Consider the following 11,204-nt stretch of genomic DNA (forward strand, 5'->3'; position numbering starts at 1 on the left):
ATCATTGAAAAAATTTTAATTTATTGCCATACTAGTAAATACACTTTCAACCATATAATTTCTCTTGGTGCATTCAAAGTCTTCTGCTGGTTCCTCGTCCACATCCATTTCCAAGATACGAAGGTGTGCGACTGAGTGCCTGTGTGTGCGTGCTGCTGTTGTAATTGTAAATAATGATGATAACGCGATTACATGCCTGGTTAAGGAATTTATTGTAATTCGCTAGCCATTTGAGTAAGAAATTAAGGCAAACAGATTATAAATCGTGGGCATTTGAAATGCCGCTCCGCCGTCTTTTTATCACTCTGCTCTTCTTTTCTTGGTCGTTGCGTTATCACAGTTTTCTTATCTGCAAGGCAACATGGAAATGGAATGAATTGAAAGACGCTGACGAAAGATAAACAAATACAAGGCACCCCCGATATCGATGGCGATTGATCGGCCTTAAGCTGCGGCTTCTGCTTCTGCTTCTTCTTCTTCGGGCCCTGCATTGGGCGCCACCTTTGTTCTTCTCTGGTTTCCATGCAAAGTTTGTTTTTATGTATCAAGTTATGTAAAACCATTCTTAAAACTATGACAGTTTAAGGTTACTGATAGGTACATATTTCTATATGGAAGATTGGTTATGCAATTCATGAAAATGGATCCATGATATATAGTTATATGCTTATATAACTCTATATAAAAAACATATATATGAGTATTTGACCGTATTTTAAGTTTTTGTGCCCTTATTCCCCTTCTTATTTCGTCTTTTTTCGGGGTGTCGCATGCCAAGCGCCAAGCATCCAGTAGATCTCCAAAACTCGGCCTCCACATGCAGTGTGTGCCACCACCTCTGCTGCAGTCGACGTCTTCACCGGCGTCACTGCAGGGAGAACAACAACAACAAAAACAACAACGGTTCGAACGTTGAAAATTGTGAATGAAATAAGAGATCTAACCTCTTTCGCGTGGAATGTGGTCGACGTGCCACGACAACTGGTTTCTCTCTCGCTCTTTGTCGCTTTGCTTGTCCATTATCGCTTTGCTGGCGTTAGTTGCCCCCCTCCACCCCCCACCCATCCGACCCGCCCCACTCCTCTCTACACAAATTCGAATCTCACGTTCACGTATCTGCGCAATACATGATCTCTTGTTGTTTGCTGCCGTTGGTTTTTGCTTTGCGACGATTAGTATGTGCCCGAAAGAGAGCACCTACACATGCGCACTGGGGTGTGTGGGGGCAGTGTGTGTGAGAGTGAGTAGGTGATAAATTGGCGCCCGCGCATGTGTGTAAGTGCGAGAGAGTTAGCGATCAATTGCCATTATTTACTGGTATTGGTATGTGCGCTTGTGAGAGCGACGTCGTTAAGGTTTTTGTTAGTTTTTGACATTCTTGCTGTTGTTTGTTGTTGTTGTTGTTGTTGTTGTTTTAGTGTATGTTTTTGCTCTCTTCGGTTTTGGGGAGAGAGCGGGCGAATAGCAAAATGGGGTGGTGGAGCGGTGGGGCAGCAAAAACATAATGGCGGCGATTTTATTATAAACTTTTAAAAACTGCGTTGTAACAAATTGTTTAAGTTTTATTGCTTTTGCCTTGCTTTTGTTTTTCAATTTTCAATTCTGTGTCAATTAAGCAATTAAATATTAAGTATCAGTTGACAAATTCCATTTCCGTTGATTAGTTGGTCTAATGCTCCGCTTATTATACTAATCATATTTTAAGATTTTAATATATTTAAATACAAACTTGTTCTTAACTCTTTCGAAGTGCGATGTACTTTTTCATACCTCCCTTTTATTTTATTGTTTTCCTCCGCAAAGTTCTAATACGTGATCATATTAACATTTACGTCCTTATTATAGGTTTTATGTTTAAACCAAGTTAAGTTCAAAAATCAAACAATGAATTTGAAAATTATATCAATGCAACCTATAAGTTACTAGCCTTATTTAAAGTTATACAATATAAATGAACACCTAACTGAACAATGGGAAAATATGGTAGCATAGGCCCAAGAATTTGATCACTATTTATTTTTGGAACAACATTGGTATCCTTGACATGTCACTCCAGTATGACAATGCACCGTTGATGCTTCCCCTATTTATCTGCACAATTCACACGCACCGAACCCTTTTCATTGACCAAATCCCAACGCAAGGCCAGAAAAAGTGCAGAAAAATATTCAAATAAATAAACAAGAAGCATTAATGAACGGCGAAAAATGTGCATGGCATGCAAATTTATTTGCCGCATTAATAAACGCAATGCGAAAAACGAGAACGGACAATCGGCGTCGAAATCCGGAGCCACGTAAACAGGATATGGGAGATATGGGAACTACGGGCATCGAAATGCGAAATGCGAGTAATTATGTATGTTTGTGAGTATTATAATTAACATTTCTGGGAAAACTCGAATGCGTTGAGCAGGACAAAAGGCGAAATCCCAAAAAGATAAAAAGCCAGACAATCGAACGGACAGACCTCCTGGACCCTATGGACAGACTGAACCGAGAGGTATGTAAGTGAGGATAGGGATTTTGCGCCTTGGCTCACACACGCATAACCAACCAGGCGATCTGTTCGCATCCTTTGGTGTTGTTGTTCTACTGGTTTTGCCAGATTATGTGCGGATTTTTGCACAGGCCAAAGGCAGCCAAACAAAATAATCATAATAAACGACGTACATCCACTGCGGAAAAATATCCTGCTGGCATCGTGAGTGAATGCAACCATAAGTTTTAAGCTAAGAATTATGATTTTTTTAAATAACTTTAGATGTGGAACTGAATCATTTATGTACTTGCATTAACATGATTTACTTCAGACGCATAGATTTAAAATATGCAATGTCTGTTTAATTAAAGTGGAGATTCTGGCAGAGAATCCGTTTATTTACCTACGAGAAAATGCTCTTGAAACGTCTGAAATATTTACACAGCAAACCCTGGTATTACCATATCAATCCACATCTTCCTTGGTTTTAAATGGAACTGCAATCGCCGTTAGCTAAATTTTGTCTAGGACCCCTGACTTCGTTCAGTGTACGCAGTTATGGGGATGTACTCACAGATACATGTGAGAACTCCAAGTAGTTGGCCGCAGACACCGGCAAAAAAAAAAAAACGAAATCAGCACACAAAGCTGAAATTCAAAAGAAAAACAAGAACGAACCGCATCTCGATCCTTGGCTTGCAGCATATTCCGCCACTCCCCCTGAGGAAACCCCCCTCGCCACATCGCCTTTCTCAGGTGAAAAGATTTTCTCTCTTTCTACCCGTAAGGCAGCATTCCTGCCAGGCCAGGCCAAAAACTCGAGGGGACAGGACAATCAACTCGCAAGCAACTCGCAAAAAAAAAGGCAACGAAAAGGTTCAGAAACAAAAACAACAGTAATAACAACAACACCATAAAACACAGCAAAATACAACGACAGCGTCCCAACAACAACTAGGCAATAACAAGAACCACACACCAGTAACAAACAATGCAACAAAAATCCAACAACAACAACAACAACACAAACAAACTCAAGTTGAAAATCCCATTCTGAATTCTGGACAACTCGTGGCTAACTCAAAGCGCTTGCGCCTATTTAATTTGGCTGCCGCCAACATTTTCGAAGCTCCCACAGATTCCAGATTCCTCCACCAATCTGCCCCTCGAACAACCGCCCCTGGAAGTCCACCCCCCCCCCCCTCCCTCTTTTGTTGTCTTGGCATCTTGTTAACGATCATGGCAACAGGATTCTGCTATTTTGTCGCTGCTGCCCTGCGCCACACAGTAAATGGTAAAAAGGAAAAAAAAAGAACCAAAAGGCCAAGAAAAGCAAGCCTAAACGAAAAAAATGATGATCGTAAAAGGATCGAATAGGGGACACCGTGCGATAAGAATGTAATTATATAATTTGTTCTTAAATCTTTTGGGTGCTTAGGACAATTTTTTGTGTTGAAATAAAAAAAAAAAAAGAAAACAGACTTTAAGGAAAACTTCCTGACAAATATGGGCTTATCAACCTTTAATGGAGTAAACTAAGTGATCCCTTATTTTGAAAAAGTTAAACTTGCAACTGATTCTGGTGCTTCCCACCAAAATAGAATGGGTATGGAGGAAGATGAAAAGTTTGCACATTCCGGAGGCAGGCGCACAGCCACTACCACCACCACCACCACCACCACAACCTCATCCGCAACCACATCCATGTTCCGATCAGCGGCATCCCAAAAAGAAATGCGCTCAGCACACACGCACCAGCAAACACACGCATACACTCTGCGAAATCTGCAGCGAATGCAGAAAGGAAACGATTGGCGAGCAAACAGAATAACTAAATGCAGTTCGCGAGATATGGAGCTGTGGATGGAGATGGAGATGGAGATGGAGATGGAGATCCCTGCCCCTTGTCTGCCATGGAACTGTTGTTTACCTCGGCACCACCCAAGTGCTACAATGTTGTGCTCTTGGAATTTGGCTTTCTCCTGTCGCCGGCTTTATTAGCCAAGTCTGCACTCGCACAGAGACATTGAGCACTCGAGCACTCACACCACTACACGCCCGGCCCACTCACTACTCAGCACTTACCAAACACCACCCACCTCCCCCGGTGCACCGAAATTCCACAAGAATCTTAAGTGTATACAATATGAATGTCTGGATCCGGGCATTCTGCAAACTGCAACGCCAACAGAGGCAGCGACGTCCTCCGAAGACCAAAGAGAAAAAGAAGCGGAGGCCAAGACGAAGACGCCTCGGTGACTTATGGATACGAGAGCCTGCGCCTCCTGAGGTGCCCACATCGGAGTAACGAAAAAAGCTAGATCTGAGGTTTCATCAAAGTCCTATAGATATTAGGATTCTTAAAATTGCAATATAACCATAATAAGGTTTAAAAGCGAGAGCCTTCTTCAGAAACTTAAAAAAAAAGATGGCGACTTAAAATTGAAATACTCGTGTTAGGCCAATAGAAAAGTTACCTTGACATGATATCATATGATAATGATGCCAAACTATATGTATTCCCCAAATACAATATTCAAACAAAAGTTTTCGATCTATTTAAAGAAACATACTAGCAAGATCATCTCCATTTTTAGCAGTTGAAAAATGTATTTTATTGGTAAACATTTGTTTGAAGATACATATAAGGCCGTTTGTGTACGTAATCGTAATTTCGATTGCAATGTGTGAAAAATGCATTTTTGGGTTAGGTGAATCTATTTTTAAGAGATTTTCTCACAAAACCGGAAAGTGTGCTTAGCACGTTTGCAACCACAACCACTAGGATAGGATTTCTGAATTTCTAACTGGGTATTATATAACTAACTGGTATATATAAAATCCTGAATCCTTTGAAGAAGCTTCATCAAGGGACACCAGCCAGATTTGATAGCCAGGCTATCAGCACCGATGGACAAAGCCATGAAGCCTGGACGCTCGAGACGTAGACACTGTCAGTGGGCGAGGGAGTATGGGGCCGGGGGCGGGGGCGGGGCAGGGAGTCAGAGATCGGCATCGTATCTTGAAATGAAATGCAAAGAAAAGAAAATAACAAAAACAAAGTTTCTCACGTTCCTCTTCCTAAATTCTTGGAATTGCAATACATTAAAAAGAGGTCTCGGCTTCGTCTGCATTCTGGGTGCGTGTGCTGTGTGTGTGGAGGTGTGTCCGTGCCCTTGTGTGCTATATGTGTGAGCGGACGATCGACGGACGGCGGACAAACGGACAATCGGACAACGGACAGCAGTTTTGAGCCGTGCTACAAGCGAACGCCGCCACCGCCACCACCCGTTCAACATATTCCTTTTTCTCATCGATTTTGAGACCTATAAGTGAATGTGTCGATTGAGTGCACTGCTAGAAAGAAAGAAGTGTGGGTTACAGGACTAAATGTTAAAATTATATTAATACTACTCATATTTTGAGTGTAATCTTAATCAGTAGAGCTTAGCCTTATTGATTTGTATACGTTTTCAATCTCGGATCTCAGATACAATTCTGTTTGGCCTTACACTTACAAGCTTACCTTTCGTTTCTCTCAGTGTAATGATGCATAATGCTGCTGTTGAGATTTCTCGTGTTGCTGTTGTTGGTCAATGATGTTGCCGTAGTTGCTTTGCCTGTTGCTGCTACTTTGGCAATATGTTTTTGTACTTCCCCACCGTTCCTGACTTGGTTTTGGACTGCGTTTGGGCGGCCTCCCAGTAGACGGAGGTGGATGGTGATGGAGCTCGGATGGGCACGGCGATGGGGGGACTACTGGGACGGGGTCTGGAGACCCAGGCCCATAATGAAAGTCGTCTCCATCGTCGTCGTCTGCATCTCCGTCTCCGTCGACATCGTCGGCGGTTTGATCAAATGAATGAATATTATCATCGATGCCTCTTGAATGTTGAACGAGCTGACTTGATGACCGTGCACCGGAGCGAGGCTCGTAAAGAATTCTTTTTTGTTGTTCTCGCAGTCTTCTCCTCAGTTGTTGTATTGTTGCACCCAGTAGAGGTGTGTGTGTGTGTGTGTGCGGAGTGGTGTAAGTTGTTTGATCTAATTGGTTCATCGAACCAAGTCCAAGACTCCCCGAGCCTCGTTCTCATCAGCCATCTCCGGATCGTGGATTATGATGTTGAAGCACCTCTTCGCCTTGCCAATTTCGTGGACAATCATCATAGGCCAGGCTATAAGAAACGCAGAGTAACCCCACAACTAAGCAGAGTTGGAGTTGGTGAACACTTCAATAAATGGGAATAACTTGTATGAAGAATTTTTGAATAATTATTTATGTTGGAAAATTTATGAAATAATAATCCATCGCCTTGGAATTGAACTTCCTTTTGACTTTGATGATTAAAAAAACATTATGAAAATCAAAAATCTATTTAAATTTGTTCCTGGCTGATTTAACAATTTCAACGTTAATTGATAACTATTTGAAAAATGACATTCCCAGTGCATTTTCCAAAAAGCATGCCACATTTTCTCCGAGTGAAGGGCCAGCGACATGAACAAATACAGCAGTTGGTTATTTAACAAGAGACCAAGTCAAAATTCCAGGAATTTAGGATTGGGCTCTTCTTTGCTTTTCAAGCGAGTGATGGTAGGGGAAGGGGCAGGGGAGGGGAAGGGCACGCGGGGGGGTCATAATTAAGTGGCCCTAAATGCCGCTAAAGGAATTCTCGCAGGCGACATTATTATCAGTGCTTCGGTACCCTCTTTTACGAAGCAAACTGATAGGCCAGAAATTTATATTCTTCTCCGCCAGCAAACGGATCGGCATCGTTTCATTATTGACTTGGCATTGATCGCTTTTCAAAGAATGGAATGTGCATGTTGGACAAACGAGGGACAATGGCTGTGGATTCCATTCGATTCGATTCGATTCGACTCGACTCGATGCGACTCGATTCGTAGCAAGTGCATGTGCATCTGCATCTGCATCTCGAGATTGAAGAATACTCGGTGCTACAAAGTGGCAAACAGGTTGGGGCACAATTGCACAATCTTCTAGAGCTTCTGTGCGACTGGTTGGTGGTTCGTCATCATCATCGGCAACGGCACAGAAATTCCAATCATATGAGTTCATATTGGAGTACTGACTGCCAGTACGAGAACTCACAGTTGTACTTGTTCTCGGCATGTTCGGTGTTCAGCATTCAGTGTTCACTTTTTAGGTTCTCAGGCCGCCAGTCAAGTCAAACCAGTTGCCCCATGACTCACAAGTGGAAAGATGAGGGAGAGGAGGTGAAGTTGCCACTAATTGCATATGCATTTTGCATAATCTCGTAGTAATTACAATAGTTCGATCTCGCGCTTGCCATTCACAAGCCGTTTCCACCCGTCTCCTTTCGTTGAAGTTGCAGTTGCACTCGTTCATTCATAAAACTTGTCGCAGTCGCTGCCGCCGCCGCTGCTGCTGCCACAGCCGACGCAGACGCCGGCTGATCAGACCTGGTCTGGCTTATATAGCATAGTACTCATATTATATGCACCCGACCGCTTTGGCGTTGCACGATGCACCACCGACACTCCGCCGTGCATTTCATCACCCCGATCTGTGTTTTTATTTGGATACTCTATATAGAACTGGGCATAACCCTTAAACTGTATTAAGTAATTGTAAGATTTAAATCCTTCAGATACTTCAGATACTCCTCATCATGCTAATTATTTTCTTATTATTCATACATCACAAGAGCCATACTGATATCTAAAATCGACTAGGGTTTTCAGACTGCAGATGGACACGTCAACTCCTCAACATACCCTGCAAGCCAATGAAACTATCCACACAATGGTTTAGTATAGTATAGTATAGTAAGCAGAACCTTAACAAACAAATGCATCGCAACCCCCTCACAACAAACCTTTCTAACGGCGTACAAGAAGAACTTAGTGGAATCGACCAATTCAAGTACACAGGACTCCGACTAGGTCACTCAAGCGTGATCCCAACACCATCCGCATCTGACCCCTATGCCAATCTGTAACCCTCGTAAGCAAGGAACATATCCTGGAAAGATGCACAGCTATCGTAGAAGATTGGTTCGTAAGAACGATGGACCAATAATGGCGATGAACCTGAAGGTAATCTTGCCCTATAACTAAGGAATATTAGTTGTTGTTAGTAAAATGAACCGTCATTATCCTGGTTTTTAGCATCAGCTCATGCTCATGCGCAAGCTAGTGATCTCAGCCATCCCTGATCGTAAATCCATCAGCACCTGCAACATACATAGATCACCCAGGGTATTCCTGTGTGCGGTGCAGCGGCGAGCGAGCTGTGAGCCCTAACCGTTCCATTCTTGTTTTTTGACACCAATGCACTTCGCTCTTATCGCACATAATTCATATCTGGTTTCTCGTACTGTAACTGTGCGTGTGTTAATGTTAATCTCCCCTGTTGTTTTTCGGTTTCGGTTTCGGCTTTTCCGCTTTTCGGGCCGTGGCACACTGATAAACGCAGTCGGGAAATGGGTGGGCATTAAAAATTAAATGCCCGATGCAGTTCAGCTCATTGTTGGCGCCTAATACTTATTGTACATATATTTCAATTTATTAATTTCGTATGCATAAATCTTGCGCTTTATTTATTCAATTTGAGTCTTTGTTGTCTGCTGTTCGCTGGCGGTGGCCCTGGACCCACAGTCTCCGCTCGAAAACACAATGCATCTGGCTATTGATGATGATGATGGGCATCAGGGGGGCTATGGTGGAGGGGGTTAAGTCGGCTGGGCGCACGAAGGGGGCGGGACACTATCGTTTGAGCGGCGCACATTCGATCTTTGACTTGTAAATTCTTGGAATGCAGTTAGTGGGGCATTTTAATGGAGGCTGTCGCCCGTCCAATCTCTCGGATTCGGATGCAAACGAGGTGTACGTGGTGCGGCCAAAAAGCTGAATGCAGAATGCCAATTATTGGGGTCAAATTTGATTAAATGTCTAATCGGTGTAACTATGCGGTTAACGTGCGACACATGCAACTCGAGCAGACCACTTTTCGACTAATTAAGCCACTTGGAATGCTTCTTGGAGGCACATGTATGTATTACTTTTTGGTTGCCTAAAAACTATGATAAGAATAATAGCCCTATAACTATAGAAATTATGTTACATTGAGCAGCTCAAATTGACAATCGTGGGGAGTTTTAATTGAAACTGGAGCTCGATTAATATTTATGAGGGCTCTAACCCTCAATTGATCTTTATGATAAACATTAATGTATGTGACTTATAAGATTTATAAATTGACTACTCAGATAGTTTCGTTCAGCAGAGTGTTGTTAAGTGCAAATAAATTAGTGAACATAGTTGGTGTAATATAATAAGGGTTCTTATTCTTAAGCTCAACTATTTAAATGAAGAAATAGTTTATTATCTGGTAGTTGCTTTAAGGCAAATAAATAAATAAGGTAAATTTGAAAGCATTTGGTTTTACGTTACGTTCAAATAAACACTACACACTTTTCCAAACTTCTTGGAACACTTGTTTATCAACCATTTCCGTATGGATGTCTCCTTTTTGTTGATAATATCGCTTGGAGCTTCAAGGGCCCCAAGTTCGAAGCCGATCGAGTATCGAACAAAGTCGGAAAAGTATTGTTACAGGGCAGAATTACAAATAAAATCGTCGCCATTCTGACTGGCGCCATTTTGTTGGCGTCTATCATATCATCACCATGTATATATTATTTGGTGTATATATGTATACAATGCAAACGCATATTTACACATCCGATTCGTGGGAAATTCGATCAGTCTATAATGCAAATGCAATGGGATATAAAATGGCAGAAAGTTTTGGGAATTAAACTCAACACGTCCACAGAAATTTCTACACCTGACGGCCATTTTGTTTTCGGTCTCTTTCATTGTTGGTTTTTTTTTTGTTTTGTTAATACTTTTATATAAATTTTTGTTGCTTGATTTTCGCTCTCGGCGAGATTATTGCTAATTTCGGGTGCCTCTCTTGTGTGATATTTGCGTATGTTTGCGTGAGAGGATTGCTCTTTCATTTTTTTTTTTTTTTTTTGTCGTGGTGTTTGGGGAGGGGGTTGTGGGGCTATGGGGTGGGTGACCACGTGATGCGCTCTTGACTAAGAATTCTGGGTGGGGAGCACTGGCGAACACGTCCTGGAGGTTCATCTGCTCCTTTAATTGGCTCAGCTGCTGCTACTGGAGATAGTTCATGGTTTTCAATTAGGGAATAACGCGTAGGGTCCGTTATTAATTGGCATATTTAGGGCGTAGAAATTCGCAAATATTATTCCGTTTGCGAGAGTCTTGGACCTTCGATGTGTGCGTGAGAAATGCTCCGAAAAAATAAGTAAAATACCAAGGCACAACAAAGTATCGTTGTGTGGTGCTTTTTATTTCATTTGGTCTGGTATTGGATGTTGTCCACGCCCCTATGAGTTGTCGTCGTATTACTGCTGACGACCCTTACGTCAGCAGTAGCACGTGGACTGTTATTAAGGCGTTTAATTAACTCGAAATATTTAGGATCAAATTCGTAATGGGGAGGGGACAGTGGGTGGAGTGATATATCAGTCGCAGTGGCAGATATCACAGTTTAATAGGTAAATAAAAAAGGGTCTACTTAGGGTTTTTGGCTCGTCATTATTTTCATCAAATGGCCGTGAAGGGTGGGTGCCATATGATTTGATCTGAAATTCATTTTCTAGAAGAATATATTGCCCCCATGGCTCACACACGCACACACACACAGC

General features: G+C 42.2%; 2 long non-coding RNA genes across 3 annotated transcripts; both read right to left on the reverse strand.

Moving 5' to 3' along the window:
* On the reverse strand, positions 1-1,020 carry lncRNA:CR42719 (long non-coding RNA:CR42719). Its single transcript, NR_124744.1, has 2 exons — positions 945-1,020; positions 1-868 (listed from the first exon to the last, which is right to left on the reverse strand). It is a non-coding gene; the product is annotated as a long non-coding RNA:CR42719 (long non-coding RNA).
* A 4,048-nt stretch (positions 1,021-5,068) lies between these two features.
* Positions 5,069-6,690, reverse strand: lncRNA:CR43337 (long non-coding RNA:CR43337). Of its 2 annotated transcripts, none has more exons than NR_182239.1 (2): positions 6,008-6,690; positions 5,069-5,835 (listed from the first exon to the last, which is right to left on the reverse strand). It is a non-coding gene; the product is annotated as a long non-coding RNA:CR43337 (long non-coding RNA). The 2 variants fall into 2 exon arrangements; NR_182240.1 differs by having other exon boundaries at positions 5,069-5,838.
* Between the last annotated feature and the right edge of the window lie 4,514 nt (positions 6,691-11,204).

Source organism: Drosophila melanogaster, chromosome 3L (genome assembly GCF_000001215.4).
Source record: "Drosophila melanogaster chromosome 3L".
Classification (NCBI taxonomy): domain Eukaryota; kingdom Metazoa; phylum Arthropoda; class Insecta; order Diptera; family Drosophilidae; genus Drosophila; species Drosophila melanogaster.